The following is a 13234-nucleotide window of genomic DNA, read 5'->3' as shown; positions in this document are numbered from 1 at the left end:
TTTTGTATGTTTGTGATGAGATAAGAATGAGCCACTTCTAGGAAACTTTATTTTTTATTTTATTTTAATCTTATTTTTTAATGGAATAATGACAACATTGATAAATCAGTCCAAAAAGTACGATAAAATTCTTCCTAAATCCATGATATAATTAGGGGAGACCTAGCTGAGGTCCAAGTCTGAGTTTTTTTGTAATCTTCAAAGCTCTGTAGCCAACATGACCCCAGTCTCTCTCTTTTCCGTGCTGGGTAGGGTAAGGCCTTGGCATTCTTGGCACTCATAGCAACTGCTTATTTGTACAGCTATGAACAGCTGGATAAACCTAGCCTTCCCTAAATCTGCTGTGACCAGAGAGCAATTCAACATTTCCAAACACCTTTCCCCTCTATTTGCAGGTGACTCTTACAACTCAGACATTGGACCCTGGTACTAAGCAAATACTAGCTTTGCAACTCCACTTGTATCTTGGTTGGTCCCCCTAGGATAGCAGCTCATCCCTCCAGCTGTTTGGGTGAGAAGAAAAGGGAAGGAGATGAGTTCTTGCCACTTGGAGTTCCTCCAACTCTCTTAACCTTGTTATTATCTGCAGTGCTTGACCTTGGATAAATTTGAAAGCTGTGATCATGAAATCCAACTCACCCACTGAGCCTTCTCCTGGTTGGAGCAGAATGGATTCTGGGCTGGAGTGATGTTCTCTGATATCTCCCCCAGAACAGCGTGCAGGGGAGTACAAGATATGTGAAGTACAAGATCCACATGGACATAATGCAATGGAAAAAACCAAAAAGATCAAAGACAGGTGATGGCCTCATCTACCTCCAATGGATTCTCCCATATATGGTCATGGTGCCTGCCAGAAGAGATCACAGTCATTCCATGCCCTAGTTAGCTACGTCTGTGACCTTCTTTGCCCTCTCCCCTTAGGTCAACTGCAGTGGCTGTATCAAGCACAGAAGGACTCAGGGTTTGCTCTAAACAAAAGGCTCATTTTAATGTGAGTTGATAGCTAGAAACAGTGAAGAGAACCATTGCCGTCAACTTTTCTGTATCCTTAGCACTTGCAATTATCTCATTATAAATGTTCTGTTGAATCTTTCTTTAAAGTGAGGATGATGGTATTCTTGAATGAAGGAATGAATGATTGAATGAATGAATGAATGAATGAAAAAGCATTTATTAAGATTAGTATGTGCCAACACTGTGCTAAACCCCTGGGAAAAAAGTTGAAAAAGCCAGGTAATCCCTTTCTCAAGGAAACTTCACTGTAACTGGGAGAGACAACACTTCTATGAGAAGACCTGGAAGTCCTAAGGGTGTAGGAGTAGGACAGATGGCAAAGCCTTGGGGCTTTAGATCAGATGACAGTGCTGGGGGTCTGGAGGGCATAGTACCATGACAGATGGTTAAGGGCCAGGAGACTTTAGCAAACAGTGGTAGAGCAGATGGTAAGTCATAGTGGTCTTCCATCTTACCAGAAGCATTGCATTTAGTGATTCCCAGCTCCCTTGAAGGAAAGGGACTGGGGAATAATGACAGCATTGCTAAATCAGTCCACAGAGTACAATAAATTCTTCCTAAATTCATGATATAATTAGGTGAGATCTAAGTCCCACCCATTTCAGAATAGAATTAAAAAGTCTTAGGGAAATAGTTCTAGAGTTTTTAATTGCTATAGTCACAGCCTCAGGAACTTAGAATGATGTACACAGTTCATTCCTTTGAAGTTGGTCTCCATCTTTGTTTGTCTTTCTCAGGTACTGGGATCCTGGTCCAAGAGCCGATCCAGTGGAAGACTTCCATTACATTTGGGGAGGGTTTGCGTATCTACAGGACATGATTGAACAAGGGATTATGAGGAGTCAGACCAAGGCAGAAGTGCCCATTGGAGTCTATCTGCAGCAAATGCCATACCCCTGTTTTGTAGATGATGTGTGAGTCAGAGCAGTACCTTGATCTTACTTGACAAGCTAGTGGGGGCAGCTGGGAGGTGCCTCTGGTATCAGGAAGGCTCAAACCCTTTCAGTCTTTGATCTCAATCTGGGTCTGGAGAGAGAATTCCTGGGGGGAGAGGGGAAGGACAGGAGAGAGCTGGCCAGGTGGCCAAGCTGGGGAAAATGTTCCATGGAGCCATTGTTTCCAGTCTCTGATGGGAAGGACATCAAAGAAAGTAAGAAGAGAGAAAGAATAAAAGCATTTTTGTCCATTTGATAGAGGTTCAGGAAATCATAGAATTCTAAACCTGGAACAGATCTTAGAGGGGAAGGTGAAAGAAGGAAGAAGGAAACACTCAGATAACTAGAACAAGAGAAGTTCGATTTGTGAAGGACATATGTGGAAAGTCACAAAGGGTCATCTTGGGGGACAGGGGCCAAGACACGTGAATTTCATGCTGTAAAGTGCATTTGGTATTTTTAAGGACAGGAGCCAGAGTCTCTTTCTCCCAACAAATCAAGGCTCTGGTTTCTAGGAGCTACTGAATCATGCAGCTCCTTCACTAATTAGCATTGTCAGGATGGATGGTTGATGAAAAGGTGAAGGAATGTGAGAAAGCAAAAAGCCATGATGAAGGGAGAGCCTTTCCTGGAGTCAAGAAGAGTGGGTTCAAGTCTAGTCTTTCACAACTTCTGGATACATGACCCTGGGCAAGGCATTTAACCTCTCTATGACTCAGACAACACTGTAAGACTCTTCTTGGTCCATAGGTACTGATCAGCATGGGATGAGTTTCCTCCCTGGGAATGTTTTACGCCAATGAAATCATAGGCTTAGGCCAAGGACAAAAAAAAAGTAGGTCTTTAACTTCTAGGGCACTCCTTCCCCTGCTAACACATGCTCACTATTAAAATTATATCTTTGATGGCCAGCAGCCACCCAAACAACTGATCCTGTGGTTTTATTCATGGGAATAAGAGTGTGTTCCTTCTAGCCATGGCAACCTCATGTACCAAAGGTGGATGGTGCCAGCAGAGTTAGCTGAAGTTGGACAGGGTGGTGATGCCTAAAAAACAAGCATAGATATCTGAATGGTAGAGTGGAAAGAGCACTGGTCCAAGAGTCAGAGAACCTGAATTCAAATTCATTTCTGCCACTTACTACCTGTGTGATCTTGGGAAAGACACAGCCTCCTTGGGGTTTGGTTTCCTCATCTGTAAAACAAAGAATGTTGGACCAGACGACCAAGGAGGTTCCTTCTATCTCTAGCCCTGCAATCCTATGAAAGTTTCCTGAGATATGCCTATGGACTTGTTACAGCAGGGTTCAAGGCAGGGAGCAGAGGTAGACAGGAGAGAACCAAACCCAGGCTGGCCTATGGGTTCCCATCTCTTTCATAACCCAGCAATTCTTCTTACAAAAGGAGAACCTACAACCCCTAACATCAGCTGCCTCTGGTCAGTTGTCTCTCCTTCCTGAAGTTTACTTTGGGTTTGGAAATAGAGAGGAGGTTGGAAGGGATTCAAGGGAGGGACACCCAACTACACCCAACTACATACTGAGAGGAGGTAGTATGGAGGAGTGACAAGAAAGGGTAATTAACCATTATGATAAGCATCATGAGAGACCTCTGGTGGCCAGATCCCAGGAGGTCAGGAGTTGTGAGTTTTCTAGAAGATAAGCTCCTTTTCTCCTGGCAGCCAATCAACAAGTGTTTATTATGTCCTTACTGTATACTGGGCACTGTGGTGATGTAACTTTCCCACGTGGTCACCTTCCTGTTGCAATGTACAACTGCTTTTAACGATTAATCACATCAGTTGAGGGCTCTACTAACAAACCAAGCGCATGTGTTTTCACACATGGAAAACCCATACTGTGTTTAGACTAGAACACTAAATATTACATGCATTCTTGACAACAAAAAAAAAGTAACCTTATTCCATGAGGATGTCCAATAAAATGAAGTGAAAGTAAACTCTGAATTCAGAGTCAGTTACTGTCTTAAACAAGTCTGCTCTAATTATGCATTTAGTATCCATTTTCCCAAAGAAGTAGGATTTGGCCAGCATAGAATTCATGTGTGACTACATGGGGTGTAGGGGTGTTCAGAGAAGACTAGTTAGTACTTCTGGTGTGAGAGCTGCTGGTCCATTTTTAGGGCTACTTTCCACCTTTGGTTTTTGCCTGATTCATCCAAGTCTCATTTGTGGCTCCAAGAAGTTATAGTATGCACAGTAGCTACACCCTTGTAAACAGTTTCAGCAGACAGGCTAACCCTCATTGAGGGTGACCAAAGGGTCTCAAATCAGTCAGATGAGTTGAGGTGGAATGCCTACCCCAAGCATATGAAGATTTCCTCCACTGGAATGTGTAGATGGGAACAGTTTGTTCCAGCAGCCATGAAAGTGGTGGAAGCAGGTTCTGTGGAGCCCTTAGAGCTTAGTTAGATATCAGTAACATCCTAAGCCATCACCAGTCATATTGACTTTTGTCTTGTTACTAGACTACTATGACTCTGGAAGAGAGAGTAAGACCAATTATGCAGTGCTGCCTCACTTAAATACAATTTATGTGCAAATCGAAAGACATGACCCATTCCATTTTGCCATTTTTACCTATCTCAGAGCCCTGTGGTGACAAGCAAGTGATGAAGGAAAAGGTGAGCATACAATTGGAGCTGTAGTTACTATCCTGAACACAGATGACCCAGGTCATAGGGTTGTCTTCTCACAGAACTGAAACTCCAATAGGAATTAATGACCTCCTGGGTGTTCAAGCAGCTTTTTAAAAGGGCCACACTGCTTGCCTCCTGGTGTGAAGAAGGGGCTAGAAAAGGTGCCCTTAAAATTATCTGCTTCACCCAACCCTGGCCTGCTTACCACAGCAAGTGGGAATCTCACCCTGCACTCAAAACCAAAAAAAAAAATAGACAAAAACTTTTTTGAAGATGATTCCACTCAGCATTGGCACATGGAATATACATACATTTATGGACAACTTGAAAGATGAACAGCTTTTGTTTCAAGAGAACTCATGAGGTATTGCATCCTAATAGCAGCCCTGAATGAAACAAGCCTGGTAAATCAAGGCCAGCTTTCAGAAGTTGGAGCTAGACAGACATTTTTCTGTAGTGTCCAAAGTGATGGGAGTGCTGTGAGGCTGGAAAAACTAATCTAACTAACAAGCTTGCATGCTTACCAAAAAGAGTAAGTAACAGATTCATGGCAGTGTGGGTGTCACTCACAGGAAAGTGAAATGCCACCATTATCAGTGCCTATGCTCTCACCATGACAAACCCTGATGATATCAAAGAAGAATGTTATGACCCTTATCAATGTGCCAAAAGAGGACAGGCTTCTAATTCTGAGTGACTTTAATGCAAGAGTAGACACAGACTACCAGACATCACAGGGGGCTCTTGGGAAGAATAGAGTTCAAAATAGCAATATTAATGGTCAGTTACTACTTCAGATTTGTGCATCTTGTGACCTCATTATTAATGCTGCTTGCTGTTTATCTAAATGCAATAGAACTTCATGGATATACCCTAACAGCAAGCATTGGCATTTAATAGACTATGTCTTTGTAAGAAGAGACAGGCAGGATGTGAAAGTGATAAAAGTGGTGTGTGGCAGAGAGTGCTGAACTGATCATAGATTTATTCTAAGCTAAATATTTGTATTCAACAAAAGCAGTGGCCCCAAGACAACTACCAGAAGACAATGTTAATAGATTAGAGTGCTTCTGTGAATGTGAACAGTTCATTGCTAACTTGGAGGGAAAGTTGAGCCAACACACAGTTGACAAGAATGGATCAAAAAAGGAGTGGTCTGCTTTCAGAGATTTGGTGTACAGAATCACATTTACTCATGTAGGTCAGAACACTAGCAAATATAAAGATTGGTTTGGTGAAAATGATGGGGAAATTAAAAAACTGATAAATGAAAAATCCACAGGGTTTATCAGCAGGCTAGTTCATTTGTCTCTAAGAAGGCAGTGTTTAACTCCATCAAAAGTAAAGTGCAGGAATACATATATGTGTGTGTATATAAGTGTGTATGTCTATATATATTTATACACACACACACACACACACATATATATAGAGAGAGAGAGAGAGAGAAAGAGAGAGAGAGAGAGAGAGAGAAAGGCACAGGGTGAGCTGACTATGAAGGGATAATATCTAAAAGAGAAAATTAAGTATTGAGAGAAATGTACTAGGAGAAAGAAAGGGAGAGGTAGAATATAGTAAATCACCTCACATAAAAGAGGCAATAAAGAGCTTTTATAATGGAGCTTTTACAAAGGAGGGGGAGATAAGTGAGCTTTCCTTTCATCAGATTTGGCTTCAGGAGGGAATAACATACACACTCAATTGGGTATGGAAGTTTATTTTACCCTACAGGAAAGCAGAGGGGAAGGTGATAAGAGAGGGGCGATAATAGAAGGGATGGGGGAAGGGGTAACTGGAAGGAAACACTTTCGTGGAAGGACAGGTCAAAGGAGAGAACAGAATAAATGGAAGGGGGACAGGATAAAGTGCAATATAATTAGTCTTTCACAACATGACTGTTATGGAAGTGTTTTGCATGACTACACGTGTATAATGTATATTGAATTGCTTGCCTTCTTAATAATAGTGAATGGGTAGGGAGGAAGGGAGAAAATGTGGAACTCAAAGCTTTAAAAATGAATGTTAAAAATTATTTTTTACATACAACTAGGAAGTAAGATATAGGCGATGGGGTATAGAAATCTATCTTGCCCTACAGGAAAATAGAAGGTAAGGGGATAAGGTTGGAGGGAGGTGATAGAAAGGAGGGCAGATTAGAAGAAAGGGCAATCAGAATACATGCTGTCCTGGGGTGGGGGGAGGGGAGAGTTGGGGAGAAAATTTGAAATTCAAAATTTTGTGGAATGTTGAAAACTGAAAATAAATTAAAATTTATAAAAAGTAAAGTGCAAGTGAAACTTAGAGAGATGCAGGATTCTTGGGTCAGGAAGAAGGAATGAAATTCAGTTATATGTTGATAGTTACAATACAAAGTACTTTTATGATACCCTGAAGTTTACTTCAGGGCAACAACATGCAATACATCTCAGCTACTCAGTGTTGATGGAGCCACATTGATTAGTGATAAGGACATACTCCTGGAGAGATAAGCTGAACACCTCCATGGTGTTTTCAACAGATCATCAATCAACTCTGTTTCAAAGGATACCTCAGTTGATGTTGTTTAGAATTCTGTTTTACCAAGGAATGGATCTCTTCAAAAGAATAGATTTTTATAAGAAGGCAATGTAAAAAAAAAAATCAAAACAAATTTTTAAATGAAATAAATTTTAGGTTCCCCAGGAAACTTTCTGTATTTTACAATCTTAGAAACTTACCTGTAGGTTAAGTGATTTAACCACACTTATAATAAATGTTAGAAGTGAGACAATCCCATTTTTTCCTGACACTGCAGTCAGCTATTATAATACACTGTCTGTCTAATAAAAAGCTCATCTTACAAAACATTTTGTCTTCAAAGTCTAGTGAAACTAGGAGGATGATGTGGTATTTTTAATGCCTCCTTTGCCTTTCTTGTCTATGTTACATTACATACACTTGGCAGATGCTTCCAATGACTTCCATAATGATTATTTCATCTTCATTCTGACTTGAATGATAAATGGTGATGTCAATATGTTCATATGCTTTAGCAGAGTACCTTGCTACCAGATTAAATTATATTGGAACACATTCTGAACTGAATTTGTCATGGAGCCCAATTACTTTAAGACTTCCAAACCTTTAGTCCCCAGCCAGAATCATAATCAAAGAATCTGAGTTAACAGAGACTTCAGGGGCCATTAAGTCCAAACTGTACCTGAACAAGAATCCCTTCTAGGGATTTATTCATTTTAGAAGAGTTTATTAAACACTTACTATACCTGATAAGGGGTTATCCAACCTAACCCATTCCATTTTTGGATGGAACTAATTGTTAGTTTTTCCTGACATTAACCCTAATTTTTCCTCTTTCCAGTATCTATCCCATTGTTCTGTCTGCCAAGGCCAAGCAGAACAAGAAGGGATAGACACTAGGATGGTGAATGGTGTTGAGGCCATGTCATCAGAGGATCAGTTGTTGGAACTGCACATTTTTAGCCTGAAGAAAAGAAGATTCGGGGAGACATGGGGATCTGTCTTCAAATATCTGGAGTCTTGCCATATGGTGGAGGATTGGTCTCTTTCTGTTTGGTCCCAAGAGCAACGTGTGGAAGTGACAAAGAGGCCAAGGTGTGCCATGAGATCAAATGTCCTGAAGATTAGAGCTGTCCAAAAGTGGAATGGCTACCTCCAGCGGTAGTGAGGTCCACCTCATTAGAGGTCCTCCAGGAGATGCTGGAGGACACCTTGTTTATGGTGCAGATTCCTTTCCTGGATATATTGGATTAGATGGCTGCTGATCTTCCTTCCAATTCTTAACTGCTGTAATTCTGTGAAGGTGAATAACTCTTCCATAATTCAATTCGTCATTCATGACAGTTATCACGTCTCTAGGGGTTTTCCTTCCTGTAAGCTAAACTATTAATATTAGTAAAGTTCTTTGAAGCCAGGGAATTTATGAGTTTCAGCATCCTGGTGTGCTCTCAATGTACTACTGCTGTTCTCTCTTTTCTTCTTTCTTAATTTAGGTTGCATACTATTGACCATTGAAAAAAATGCTCCTTTAATTACTCCATTTAATTTGACATTCAGACATCTAAGGAACTAAAGATTATCAGTTTTTTCTGTTCCTTTCTTGAGTGACTGATAATGGGATTAGGGAGCATTTATTGTACCAGGTTCATTACATGGGTTTTTTTCCTTCAGCTTTGGCAAACAGTGACATGTCTGCCCTCACAGGCAGGCAGTGATGTCTTTCTAGGTTCTATAACATAGGCAGCCATTCTTATATAAATCCAGAGTCAGGTAGAAGAACACTCATTTAAGTTCCTAGGAATAGCACTGTTCTCAAAAGGTTCAGTAATATTTGTTCTAGGGAGTGGATGAAGAAAGAGATTAATAATGTTGTCATTAGGCTCCATATCCTTCCTAGAGAGGCAGCACGCTCTCTATCTGGGAGCTATAGAATGCTTCAGGACAGTTATGACTTTATGGTGAAACCGAACTCCTGACTAGTCCTACCCTATACTGTCTATTTTCTTGAGTCAACTTTGTTAAATTTATTTAATAAATCATGGGCCTACAAATAAAGTAAAGGAAAGAAATTGACTGACCTAAACAGACACTTCAAAATATTACGTAAGGATCTGATCTTTTAAGAGCCTCACTAAAACAATATTAGTTCAAGTTGGTCGGTTCATCCAACGATAACTTTTTCAGAGAAAGAAAATCTTTAAGGATTCACATAAAAATCCTGTGCTATCAGTGCAATGTCACAGAAAGAGAATTTGGAATCTGAATCCCAGCTGTGCCATTGACTAGTTGTGTGACCGTGGGCAAATCATTGAACTTTTAAGAATAATAGGTAGCATTTATATAGCACTTTAGAGTTTTTCAAGCTTCTTACCTATGTAATCTCATTTTATCCTCCCAATGACCCTGTGAAATAATTACTATTATTATTATCCCCATGTTACAGAAGAAGAAATGCTGGCATAGAGATGTTAGGTGACTTGCCCCCAAGGTCACACAGCTAAAGGTCTGAGTCAGAATTTGAACTCAGGTCTTCCTGACTCCAAGTCCAACACTCCATGTACTATGCCACCTGTGCCTGAGTCTGAAGTTTCTTCATCTATCAAATGAAGGGGGTGACTGAGTTCTCATCAGGCTCCATCACTGACAGAAAGTGTTTAACCCACCACCTGAAGGAAGGACGTAAATAATGTAAGAGATTCCATAAGGATTCCAAGTTCTTTTAAATAGTTTTTTTTATAGTATTTTATTTTTTCCCCAATTACATGTCAAGATTAACTAAGGTTTTGATGAAGCAATTAAACTTAGCATGATAATAGCTCCTTGGATTCAGGAAGCATCAGTGAATAGCTACTTGGATACAGGAAGTATCAATGAATGAGAGAACCATTTTATCATAATAGCCTGATTTTGATCATGAAGCAATAGATGATAAGCTTTCCTTTTCAAATCTTCTTCCGTAGCTGAGTCTTTTTTTCTTAGCAGCATTTTAGCTCTAGTGCTTTTCTTAGGACAAATACAGTCAGGTTTATTTTAATATTCAAGTTTCACAGAGTAACAGTGGAAGATTCCATTACTGGAACTCTTTGATTCTTTCTCCTGATATATGTGTTAGGACTAAAGTGGCAGAACACAGAGACAATTTTTCTTTATAGCCTGACACCATTTTTTTTTTTTTGCATAAATCTTTCAATAGCATGTCATGGAAATGGCTTTCTCTGCTCTAAGGTGGTATCATAATGAGCTGTGGCTTAGGCTGGTAGATTGGCAACTACATTTCAGGCAACATAACCAACAAACAAAAACAAGAGCAAAAACAACCCCAACACTTTTGGATTTGTAAATGGATTCCTTGAAGTAAGCACAGTTTATTAGTACTAGCAGTGACAGACATTTATATAAAATCTTAACGTTTGCAAACAGCCCTTCAAAAGAGAAACCATGAGTATTATAATCCCCCTTTTACACATAAGAAAATGTTATTCTGAACTTGGAAAACACCAGCAAGTATGCATAGTTCCCTTTACAAAGAACAGGGAGAAGTACATGAAACAATGAATCTCTATTATTAACAGGATTTTTTTTGGGGGGGGGGGCATGTTTATATGACATTCAATATGTTCATTCCAAAGCTGTCCCACTTATCTGTTTCCTTCTGAACTTCTGTTTTGTGGACTTTTAAAAAATGCTTTACTGCGCAGGGGTAGAGGTAGGGGTGGGCAGAGCCAAGATGGCAGAGTAGAAGAATGGACCTGCTCTAGCTCTACCCCCATAGCCCATAAAATATCTGTAAAAAATGACTCTAAACAAATTCTAGAGCAGCAGAAGCCACAAAGCAACAGAAGGAGATTTCCAGCCCAAGACAGCCTAGAAGGTCAACAGGAAAGGTTGACATATGCATTGCCAAAGCTAGCTCTGTGTTTGGGAGGCTCCGAAGAAAAGTTTGGGAGAGAAGAGGAATTAGACTGACAACCATACTGAAGGTCTACAGAGCCCTTGTGCTGACCTCATTGTTGTATGCCTATGAAACATGGACAGTCTACCAGCGCCATGTCAGGATACTGAATTGCTTCCATTTGAACTGTCTTAGGAAGATTTTGAGGATCACCTGGCAGGATAAGGTACCAGACACTGAAGTCCTTGCTCAAGTTGAACAGCCAAGCATTCAAACTATGCTTCAGAGCGTGCAACTCCAATGAGCTGGACACTTTTGAATGCAAAATGTACGCTTGCCCAAAAGACAATTTTATGGAGAACTCACATGGGTCAGGTGATCACATGGTGGCCAGAGGAAACAATATGAGGACACTCTCAAGGTCTCTCTCAAGAACTTTGGATCTGACTGTGCAACATGGGAGACACTGGCAGAGGATCACTCAGCATGGCGTGTCCACATCAGAAAGGGTGCTGTGCTCCATGAGCATAGCAGAATTGAGACAGCACAAAGTAAACAGAAGATGCGCAAATTTGGAGTATCCACCCCAAATGTTCACACAGAGTATCTGTGCCTGATCTTTGGTAGAGCATTCTGAGCTTGTATTGGTCTGATCAGCCACAGTCGGACACATTGATACACACACGCGCACACACACACACACACACACACACACACACACATATCTCCTAATATCCTAATGGTGAGAAAGGTCTCATGAGGTACAAATATCATATTTCCATGTAGGAATGTAAACAGTTCAACTTTAATAAGTCCTTTATGGTTTCTCTTTCCTGTTTACCTTTTCATGCTTCTCTTGATTCGTGTATTTAGAAGTCAAATTGTCTATTCAGTTCTGGTCTTTTCAGCAAGAATGCTTGAAAGTCCTCTATCTCAGTGAAGTTCCATTTTCCCCCCTGAAGTATGATACTCGGTTTTGATGGGTAAGTGATTCTTGTTTTTAATCCTAAGTCCTTTGACCTCTGTAATATCATGCATATTCCAAGCCCTCTGATCTTTTAGTGTAGAAGCTGCTAAATCCTATGTTATCCTGATTGTGTTTCCACAGTACCTGAATTGTTTCTTTCTGGCTGCTTGTAATATTTTTTTTCTTGACTGGGAACTCTGGAATTTGGCTATAATATTCCTAGGAGTTTTCCTTTTGGGATCTCTTTCAGAAGGTCATCGGTGGATTCTTTCTTTTTCTGTTTTACCCTCTGATTCTAGAATATCTGGACAGTTTTCCTTGATAATTTCTTGAAAATGATGTCTATGCTCTTTTTTTCATCATGGCTTTCAGGTAGTCCAATAATTTTAAAATGATCTCTCCTGGATCCATTTTCCAGGTCTGTTGTTTTTCCAATGAGATACTTTATATTTTCTTCTATTTTTTCATCTTTTGGTTTTGTTTTATAATTTTCTGATTTCTCATAAAGTCATTAGCTTCCATTTGCTCCATTCTAATTCTTTTCTTCAGTGAGCGTTTGGACCATTTGACCCATTCTGCTTTTTAAGGCATTCTTCTCCTCTTTGGCTTTCTGGACCTCTTTTGCCATTTGGGTTAGTCTAATTTTAAAGCTCTTATTTTCTTCGGCATTTTTGGGGGTTTCCTTTAGGAGGCTGTTGACTCTTTTTTCATACTTTTCTTGCCTTCCTCTCATTTCTTTTCCCAATTTTTCCTCTACTTCTCTTAATTTATTTTCAAAATCCTTTTTGAGCTATTCCATGGCCTGGTCCCAATTCATATTTTTCTTGGAGGCTTTGGATGCAGGAACTTTGGTTTTGTTGTCTTCTGGTTGTATGTTTTGATCTTCCTTGTCATAACAAGGAATGTCTTATGTCATAATGACATAAGAAAATACCTCTTTACTGAGAAAGTCAGAATCTATAGTCTGTTCATTTCCCCCCCATTTGCTCATTTTCCCAGTGAATTACTGGACTTTTGAGCTCTTTATTAAGTGGAAGGCTCTAGAAACAACCTCTATTTCAACACTGGCTGCTGCTGCCCTCAGGCTAGGTCCAGCATTGGGGCTGGGGCTGGACCACATTCCCCTCTCAGGTAGGTGAGAGTCTGTTCCCACTGACCTTCAAATCTGTCTTTGGCTTTTGTAGGGTAAGAAGTCTCGAAACTGCAGAAGCCAGCAGTGATTCAGTCCTTTAAGGCCTGCTCCAGCTCC

At 40.2% G+C, this 13234-nt stretch overlaps 1 long non-coding RNA gene across 1 annotated transcript; it reads left to right on the top strand.

The window, feature by feature from the left end:
* The first annotated feature begins 305 nt into the window (after window positions 1–305).
* On the top strand, window positions 306–3910 carry LOC140527255 (uncharacterized). Its single transcript, XR_011974731.1, has 2 exons — window positions 306–799; window positions 1755–3910. It is a non-coding gene; the product is annotated as an uncharacterized lncRNA (long non-coding RNA).
* Window positions 3911–13234: the final 9324 nt, after the last annotated feature.

Source organism: Notamacropus eugenii, chromosome 2 (genome assembly GCF_028372415.1).
Source record: "Notamacropus eugenii isolate mMacEug1 chromosome 2, mMacEug1.pri_v2, whole genome shotgun sequence".
In the NCBI taxonomy this organism is placed as follows: Eukaryota; Metazoa; Chordata; class Mammalia; order Diprotodontia; family Macropodidae; genus Notamacropus; species Notamacropus eugenii.
This window is presented reverse-complemented; position numbering and strand designations above follow the sequence as displayed.